The sequence below is a fragment of the Mus caroli genome, chromosome 15 (assembly GCF_900094665.2).
Source record: "Mus caroli chromosome 15, CAROLI_EIJ_v1.1, whole genome shotgun sequence".
NCBI classification, from domain to species: domain Eukaryota; kingdom Metazoa; phylum Chordata; class Mammalia; order Rodentia; family Muridae; genus Mus; species Mus caroli.
The window spans coordinates 19,808,915-19,819,390 of NC_034584.1; the positions used below are offsets into that span (position 1 = coordinate 19,808,915).

Consider the following 10,476-nt stretch of genomic DNA (forward strand, 5'->3'; position numbering starts at 1 on the left):
ATTTGAAAAACAAAATATGATATCCTTTCCCAATTCTTGGAATAGGCACCATTTCAATAAGTTTCAGCACATAAAATACTCTGAAGACACCTACTTTTGCTATCAACTGTAGGTTGTTAATTTTCTCTGCAACTCTCTGACCTTTTTTATTAACCAAAAAAACATTGAACAGATTAAACTGGCCAGGTCAAATTTTTATCAACAGCACATTTGGTATCTATCTGAATAAATATTATCTATGCACATTTCTAAACCATATATGAATGGCTTTGTGTTTTATTCACATTCTAAAAACGTAGTTCATGTCCTCTCCTTTGAAGTATTTACATGGTAAAGGAAACTAACAAAGGAGCAGCCCCACTACCACCTCTAACAGATGCAGCTGCTGTCAGTCAACTTAAATCGTATATTAGTTTCTATAACCTTCAAAATCTACATAATTCTATACATAACTGACCTTGCCTCCTGCACATTCCTGTAAATACCAAATCACATTTTTTTCAAGTAGTCGACAACTAAGATCTTTTCTAGAAAGGACTCTCTACCACTTCTATATCCTTTCCAACAAGGAATTTCCAACTGATTCCACTGCAGAGACAGTTATTGAATTAATGGTTTTGGTGTCGCTGGATTTATTTTAATTACTACTCTGAACATTGAAAGGATGCTGGACTTTTAATTAGTAATCATCGATAGAAAAATTGAACATGCCACGATCAAACAATGTTTGTGACTCTTGTTAGATGTTAAGGAGAAGGAACTTTTCAGAAAAAGAATCCCATGGCTGGGCAGGTCATGAGCCCTAGCAGGAAACCTATGACTATTGTTTGGTACTAGATGACTATGGTGTCAAACTGCTTTCTAAAATCTATGTTTATTATATAGATTAATGTTGCACTCAGTCTGCCTTGGACACTATCACAGAAATTGTAGTACAGAAAACATAAGAGAGATAAGTATAAGTAGAGAATAAGTACATAGCCATTCCACTCCTGGTTTAGTGAAGCTAGTCACTTGCCTAATGGCAAAATAAAATAAAGTGTGCCTAAGAAGACTTTATTATAGTGAAATTCATCTATAGGAGTTTAACATAACAAATATACCTGTAATAGCAAAAAAAATCACTTTCTATCATATGATTACAGATAAATGTGTGCCTGTGACTGTTACTCCGTGAGTTTGAGTGTGTGTGTGTGTGTGTGTCTGTGTGTGTTTGTACAGGAAGTGAAAGATGAAAACAGCAGGCATCTTATAAGATCCCTATTGTCTATCACACACACACACACACATTCACACAAACACACACAAATACATACAATTCTTTACCTCCTCCTTAAAAGTCTATAGACCAAAGCACCTCCTCCAAGAAACAGTAATAAAGGAATACCCTGTGCCCAGGAGGGAACATATCTTCTCCTTTCTCCAACCCTGAAAGGAGGGCTGACTTGCCTGAATGTCTAATTTCTAAGCACATGTGCACACCTTCCCTTCCAGCTCAGTGTCTTACTCAGCAGTTGCGTTCTGAGGCAGCTGCTTTCTGCCTGCTAATCAACCCCCTGCTCAGGGTCCTGGTCAAGTTCAAAGGGGCCAACAGGGCAGAACTTTTTGACTTTTCTTCCCTTGCCTGTTTGCTCACTGGATTCCCCACAGGAGAAAACACTTCACTTACCTCATCAGTGAGTTCAAAGAAAGAAAAACAAGCTTCATGCAGGGCTTCCGGAACTCTTTTAAATCTTCCAGACTGCATAGAGAGAGGTTTCTGTTTCTTTGTATCCATATGATGTGGTTTCAATGGGCAAAATGGACCTGCAGAGATGTATCTGCCTCCTGTCTTTTCTGTAGCTGGCTAGGTATGCTCATTCTGGAGAAAGTAACTCAAAACTCACTGTGCTGTCTTATTTATTCTGTGTGTTCCAATCCCACTTCAATCCAGAGCACAGTTGACGTTGATTCCCATAGAATGCTGACTTGTGTGACTTCACAGTAGGGTCATATACAAGAAGGGGGGGGGGGTTAGAACATAATTTTACCAAGTTATAACTTAAAAATTAAGGATACAACCAGTTAATTTTTTTTTATCACTACTGAGTTTGTTTTCCGTTTTAAATAACAAGTATCAATCAACAGTGCACGTCTAATTAAGGTCTTCCCAGATAAGGATTAGTAAACTAATTTTGCCTTCACTTTTTAAAAATATAGCATCATGCTACACAATGTATGCTTTAAACTCATTCCCACTGAACATCTGTACATTGTACACTAGATATGAAAATTTTTCCCACCTCCGTAACTTTTGATGAGACAGCAATGCCTAATAAGTTCCAAGAGGACTGTACTAGCTAGTTTTATGTCAACTTGACACAGCTGGAGTTATCACAGAGAAAGGAGCTTCAGTTGAGAAAATGCCTCCATGAGATCCAACTGTAAGGCATTTTCTCAATTAGTGATCAAGGGGGAAAGGCCCCTTGTGGGTGGGATCATCCCTGGGCTGGTAGTCTTGTTTCTATATGAGAGCAGGCTGAGGATGCCAGGGGAAGCAAGCCAGTAAAGAACATCCCTCCACTGCCTCTGCATCAGCTCCTGCTTCCTGACCTGCTTGAGTTCCAGTCCTGACTTCCTTGGTGATGAACACCAGTATGGAAGTGTAAGCTGAATAAACTCTTTCCTCCACAACTTTGCTTCTTGGTGATGATGTTTTGTGCAGGAATAAAAACCCTGACTAAGACAAGGACCCTGTTTCTCCTTCAGTGCATGTGCAAAAGGATTATTTCCTTTGAAAATGCTTATAAGATACTCATGGAAAATCTTATCATTATCAAATGAGTGTGTTACTCTATATTGTTTTTAATGGGAATTATAACTCTTGATAGATTGTTATAGTTGGGTTTCTATAGCAAAATAACAAAACTTATATTTACTATACCAGTTTGCAAGTGTTTAAGGATAAAATCATTATTTTATATTTGTCTCATTTCCCTTAAAAATGTAATTTCCTACCCCAGTTAATCTTTCCTACTTGTTATCCTGATATTACTAAATTTCTCATAATACTAATAGTTACATTGTAGTCTAATTATGGCTATGCCTTGGAAGGATATTTAAGACCCTATTCTTTCTTTCTGACTCTTGGCAGACATGGTTGTGCAATCTTGCTCTCATGCCATTTAACCATCATATTCTGGGTCCTTATAACACAGAAATGATGGGGCCAGACATCCATGCCTGAAACTTCTATAGCCATTTCTGCAATAATTAATTTCCAGTTTAAAAATGGTATCGCTCAAGTAATGGCCACAGCAAATAAAAGACAAGACACATAGACACTTACTCAATGTTCTCTTGTATACAGGAGTATAAGGCCACATTAGAGGTGACCCTTCTGTCTACATGGACATGTTGAGTGTGTTTACAGAGAAAGGTGAGGAAGACTTATTGCTCCATAAGCTGTATGTATATAAATAGCTACAATCTTCAGAGTCTTAGTTATCTCCACTTTCTGTGGAGAAATCTAAAGTTTTCCCTACCAGGATTCAATGATATCATAACCAGCTGACCTCATTAAAACCCCTTCATGATAAAAGTCATGGAAATTCAGGAATTCAAGGCTCATATGTAAACATAATAAAAGCAATATACAACAAACCATTATCCAACATCAAAGTAAATTGAGAGATGCTGGAAGCAATCCCACTAAAGTCAGGGACTAGACAAGGCTGCCCACTTTTTCTCTACCTATTCAATATAGTACTTGAAGTCCTAGTCAGAGCAACTCGACAAAGAATTTGAAGAAGATCTCAGAGAATGGAAAGATCTCCCATGCTCATGGATTGGCAGGATTAATATAGTAAAAATGGCTATCCTGCCAAAAGCAATCGACAGATTCAATGCAATCCCCATCAAAATTCCAACTCAATTCTTCACTGAGTTAGAAAGGGAAATTTGCAAATTCATCTGGAATAACAAAAAACCTAGTATAGAAAAACTATTCTCAACAATAAAAGAACCTCTGGGTTAATCACCATGCCTGACCTCAAAATGTACTACAGAGCAATTGTGATAAAAACTGCATGGTACTGGTAGAGAGATAGACAAGTAGATCAATGGAATAGAACTGAAGACCCAGAAATGAACCCACACATCTATGGTCACTTAATTTTTGACAAGGGAGCAAAAACTATCCAGTGGAAAAAAAACAGCATTTTCAACAAATGGTGCTGGCACAACTGGCAGTTATCTTGTAGAAGAATGTGAATTGATCCATTCTTATCTCCTTGTACAAAGCTCAAGTCTAAGTGGATCAAAGAACTCCACATAAAACCAGAGACACTGAAATTTATAGAGGAGAAAGTCGGGGAAACCCTCAAAGATATGGGCACAGGGGAAAAATTCATAAACAGAAAAGCAATTGCCTGTGCTTTAAGATCAAGAATCGACAAATGGGACCTCATGAAATTGCAAAGCTTCTGTAGTGCAAAAGATACTCTCAATAAGACAAAAAGGCCACCAACAGATTGGGAAAGTATTTTTACCAATCTTAAATCTGATAGGGGACTAATATACAATATATACAAAGAGCTCAAGAAGCTGAACTTCAGAAATTCAAATAACCCCATTAAAAATGGGGTACAGAGCTAAACAAAGAAGCACTTGAAAAAATGTTCAACATCCTTAATCATCAGGGAAATGCAAATCAAAACAACCCTGAGACTCCACCTCACACAGATCAGAATGACTAGGATCAAAAATTCAGGTGACAGCAGATGCTGGTGAGGATGTGGAGGAAAGAGGAACACTCCTCCATTGCTGGTAAGATTGCAAGCTGGTACAACCACTCTGGAAATCAGTCTGGCTCTGGCGGTTCCTCAGAAACCTGGACATAGTACTACCGGAAGATCCAGGAATATCTTTCCTGGGCACATACCCAGAATATGTTCCAACTGGTAGTAAAGACACATGCTCCACTATGTTCATAGCAGCCCTATTTATAATATCCAGAAACTGGAAAGAACCCAGATGTCCCTCAACAGAGGAATGGATACAGAAAATGTGGTACATTTATATAATGGAGTATTACTCAGTTGTTAAAAACAATGAACTTATGAAATTCTTGGGCAAATAGATGTATCTGGAGGATATCATCCTGAGTGAGGCAACCCAATCACAAAAGAAGTCACTTGATATGCACTCACTGATAAGTGGATATTAGCCCAGAAACTTAGAATACCCAAGATACAATTGGAAAAACACAAGAAAATCAAGAAGGAAGACCAACTCGTGGATGCTTCATTCCTCCCTAGAACAGGGAATAAAATATCCATGAAAGGAGTTGCAGAGACAAAGTTTGGAGCTAAGACGAAAGGATGGACCATCCAGAGACTGCCCCTCCAGGGCATTCATCCCATAATCAGCCACCAAACGCAGACAAAATTGCATATGCCAGCAAGATTTTGCTGAAAGGACCCTGATATAGTTGTCTCCTGTGAGGGTTTGACAGTGCCTTGTAAATACAGAAGTGGATGCTCACAGTCATCTATAGGATGGAACACAGGTCCCCCACTGTAGGAGCTAGAGAAAGTACCCAAAAGCTGAAGGGGTCTGCAACCCTATAGGTGGAACCACAATATGAACTAATCACTACCCTCAGAGCTCATGTCTCTAGCTTCATATGTAGCAGAAGATGGCCATCACAGCATCACAGAATCTCTGTGACGGGATCAGCCCTGTCTGGGAACCAAACCACTGTGGTACATCAAGTCACTGCAGGACTAAATACATCCTCTCTCACTGAGGCCAGACAAGGCAGCCCAGATAGGGGAAAAGAATCCACAGGCAGGCAATGGAGAGTCAAGGACAGTCCCAGTTCCACCAGTTGGAATACCCAAAAGAAGACAAAGCTGAGCATTTTTTTCTGTTTGTATCTGTGATCATGACTATAGGTGCCTGTAGAGGTAAGAAGAGAATTCCAGGGATCCTGGAATTAGAATTACTAGCAAGTAAAAGGCATTTGAATTCAGACTTTGATATCTCAATTTGAGTTACTTTTTCCAATTTCATTTATTTATTTATTTATTTTTGTTTTCAGAAACAAGGCTACACTTGTTTATGCACCTTTTATAACATTCCAAAGCACAGCCAAAGTACTTTGTAGAAAAATACTAGTGCATAAGACATGGAAATTAAAAAAGGAAAAAGAGAAAAGAAAGAAGAAAAGAAAAGAAAAGGAAAGAAAAAAAAGAGAAGAGAAGGGGGAATAAAAAATAAATTAAATAAATAAGACATGGAAATTTAGAAATAAAGACTGTAGGAAGGAAGGTCTCAAAACATATATTGATTTTTACTTTGTTTTTGTTTTATTTGTTTGACTTATTAATATCTAGCATTTGCTAATTACTGATCTTTACTTAGACATGTACATATGTAGATGTGCATGCACTTGTGTATTTACATGTTTGTGTCTATGGTGAGACCAGTGAGAGAAACTTTCACTTATACAAGGGTGGCTTTGAACTCACTATGTAGCTATGACATTGAACTCCTGAGAATTTTGGCATTACGTTTCAAGTGCTGAAATTCAAGTGTTGTGCTACCATGTGGGAGCTTCTGTATTTAAAGCAGGCAGTTGAGGAAGAAGTGTCCTTAACTCGCAAAGAGCTGGGAGATACCCAAGTACCAAGTACAACATATACATTCTACAGGAATGCTGAAGAATAATTTTTCTTTTTTTCTTTTCTTTTTTTTTTTTTTTTTTCCTGAGACAGGGTTTCTCTGTATAGCTCTGGCTGTCCTGGAACTCACTTTGTAGACCAAGCTGGCCTCAAACTCAGAAATCCACCTGCCTCTGCCTCCCGAGTGCTGGGATCAAAGGCGTGCACCACCAGGCCTGGTCAAAGAATAATTTTCTTAGAAAAACTTCTTTTTGATAATTTTTTTTGTCTGATGGGTCATTGAACTAGAAGGATCGTTACACTGAAAACTGAGTTTAATAGTATTTCATGGACAAAAAGAGATTTTGAAACCATAAATACAAGTTAAATAGTGATCTTATTTACTCAGAAATAATCTCATTGTAATAAAATGATTCTATTTTCAGTCATCTGTTGTTTTCCTATGATATCTCCACAAACACCTGTGTAATGTCTTCCCAAACAAGGACACATTCAGTCCTGATATGAAGGTTCATTCTTCAAGGATACTGCAATTAAATGAGATGATGTCTGTGAGCCATTTTTCAAACCTGTGAAGTAAAACAAATGAGAAGAACTTGAACTCTTATCTTGTTTCATTCTATTCAACATGGATGTCATAAAAGATAGCTTTGTAAATTTTGATTAGCTGTGATTTCGGATGTCTGCAGACTTACACTAATTTGAAAACTGTAAGTTGACAAGTAATAGTTTATCTTTGAGTGTGTCAGAAATATGAAGATCTAATTAACAAAAATGAAAACTCATAGGGTAGTCGCATTACTCCTTATTCAAATTTCAGCATTACAGTCACTATAAAAAGAAAATAAATATATCATCTCAAAACCCAATATGCAATGTTTTATGTTGGATTGAAAGGTTTCTATTTTGATATGTAAGTCTTGTCAGTCCTTCTGACTGTTGCCCCTGTCACTTGGAGCAAAACTATTTACTAAATGGATAAGGTGTGTTCTTGATTGAGTCATGTGCTGTGGGAAGAGCCACTCTATATCTGTGTCACCCATTCTGGTAGAAGTCCACATAAGACCACAAGAACAGAGCGTTTGCTTTGGCCCTTTCAGCTCTCACTCTCACTGACAAGCTCACCTACTGTGTTGCTCAGTAATTCCTTCCTTGTTACTAGCATCCAGTTAGGGAGACTCAGCATACACTGAACTGCCAGCTCTGTAGGATTTCCCTGAGACTCCAGCAGCTGGTCTGGACTGCTGAGATATCCAGTCTTGAAAAACTACTGGGTATTTGGCCTCTCTAATTCAGACAGAGCCATTGTTGGACATCTGGATACTGCCATTAGGACAATAATCAAATCCATATGTGTGATTATTCCATCAGTTCTGCTCCTTTTGAGAACCCAGACTAATACAACAATCATATTCATTTTATAGACCTCTAAAACAAGTGTGAAATATAGACATAGTTTAGCTTTAATTGATCAAATTTAAACATTACCCATTATTTCTGCCACCAGTATTTTTCTGGGGATTCTAAATAGGTTGTCTTTTAGATGGGAAAAACTTTAAGTAATCTTGATTTAATCTACTTAACTCAGCAAAATACAATAAAGAAATCCCTGTATGCCAGCAATTATTTCTCAAATTCTCACTACAATAAGAATGATTATAAACTTTAAGTGGCCCCCTGGGAGAATACTTTCAAATTCAGCAGGCTGATCTGATCCAGTTCTATCACATTCTATTAAGAAGTTTGTATGATTCGTTCTAAAAATACAGAAGAATGAAGTTTAACCTTTTCAAAGGCTACATAGTAGAAATGCCACCACCAGTCAATCCAGAGCATCAATTTTCTTCTCTTTGTATCCATTTTGGACTAATTACATCTTGTGGATGATAGTCTAGCATTCGTCAGTGAAACCAATACAATTTAATTAAGCCTCTTCTTGAAGTGTGTGCAAACAGTTTTATATAAATGAAAACTCTGATTTCTGCATTGTCCTTATTAATGATTGAGGTGTTCGTTCTTTTTATTTTCCTATGGCTTGAGTTATGTATGAGGTCAACCATGTTTGAAACATGCTCTGAAGAAATCTGTAAACTTGCTGTTTCTTTACAGCTAAGTCTTAGTTTGTTCTCATTTTGTTTTTGTTTTTTAAATCAAACATTCTAGACAGTAAAGGAGCTTGAAAAATAATTGAGCATACATATTGGAACAAATGTACATTGCAATTTCAAATGGCAAATAGAAGACAAATTAATTCCCTGATAATATTTTCATCCATTTTGGTTAACACCCCATTGCTTGTAGAAATTGACAACAATTTATTCTCGTTTCTTCTGATGGATGCCTTTACTTGCATGTGCAGTTTGAGTGATATGTTATATTCTGAAATCACCATTTTTATTTGTTTTGAATTTAATTGCAGTTTGGTCTTTGTGGTGGTTTGAATGACAAGTATCCCCAGTGGGTTCATGAATGTGAAAAATGTATTCCACGATTGGCAAAGGTGCTTGAGACAGTTATGGAACATCTAGATGGTAGAGCCTTGCTGGAGAAAGCAAGCTTTAAGGGTTTGCATCTTTGACCCATGTCCTGAGGCACTTCTGTGCTTTCTGTGCTTCCTGTGCACTGATGAAATGTGGTCAGTTAGCTTCCAGCTCTTGCTACCATTCTATGCTTTCAAACATTAATCTCTCTCTCTCTCTCTTTCTCTCTCTTTCTCTCTCTCTCTGTCTCTCTCTGTCTCTCTCTGTCTCTGTCTCTCTCTGTCTCTCTCTCTCTGTCTCTCTGTCTCTCTCTCTCTGTCTCTCTCTCTCTCTCTGTCTCTCTCTCTCTCTCTCTCTCTGGAAATGTAAGCCGAAATGAAGCTTTTCATGTTTAAATAGCTTCTCGTCATACATTTTATCACAGCAACAGAGAAGCAACTAAAACTATTTTTAAATATTTTGTTGGATCACAATTAGTAATCAAAGTGGGGAAAATGAGAGGTTCTCTGGAAATGGAGCCAAAATTCTCCATTATTATATTTAAAATTCATATTGGATTTTCTAATATAATATTTTCTCTACTGTTTTAGTAATTGCTTTGCCTCTAGAGTTTGTACTGATTGTGGTTTACAGTTGTATATTTATTATCAGAAGGTGATATTTTATTATCTTCTATAATACCGAATTTCATAGATATGTCACTGTAATAGTCCTTAAATACATTAATGGTGTAGCCACAGGTACCTTCCACTATCTGTCACTCAAACAAACAGCCTCCTTTCATGTTTATGCAAAGAATCCTAATTAAAGGCACTGGGTCACTAAAACAAGAACTGAAAGCAGGAAGGGAACTTAGAAAGGGGAAATGAATTAATGAGTTGGAAAGCAGGATAAGACATTGTATGTCTGTGTAAATGTAATTTTAAGAGAAAACACAAACTTGCAAATGCTAATGAAGACATAATGTAACACTCTCACATCTTATCATGTGTTCACTTTTGAATTTTATATGAATGATGTAAAGAATCTTAAAATAACCTTTGAAGGCAATTATTCAATGAAATTTATACTAAAAAACTTATCATTTTTGAAATGTTTCTTATGTTGTTTTATCCTGTCAAGTTGAGGTGGAACAAATATATGAGATAAGATGAAGAACAGATGGTAGGCTCCCTTTTATGTTTACTGCTGTCCTCGTGAACTTAGGGACTCAATACTGAAGCATTACAACATCAAAAAGAAAGAAAGAAAGAAAGAAAGAAAGAAAGAAAGAAAGAAAGAAAGAAAGAAAGAAAGAAAGGAAGGAAGGAAGGAAGGAAGGAAGGAAGGAA

At 37.1% G+C, this 10,476-nt stretch overlaps 1 long non-coding RNA gene across 2 annotated transcripts in view; it reads right to left on the reverse strand.

Annotated features, from left to right (window-relative positions):
• Positions 1–7,102: 7,102 nt before the first annotated feature.
• LOC110311047 overlaps positions 7,103–10,476 on the reverse strand; it is an 84,846-nt gene continuing 81,472 nt past the window's right edge. For both annotated transcript variants that reach the window (XR_002379898.1, XR_002379897.1), the window contains exon 5: positions 7,103–7,234. This is a non-coding gene — a long non-coding RNA (uncharacterized LOC110311047). The remainder of the gene's footprint in view (positions 7,235–10,476) is intronic.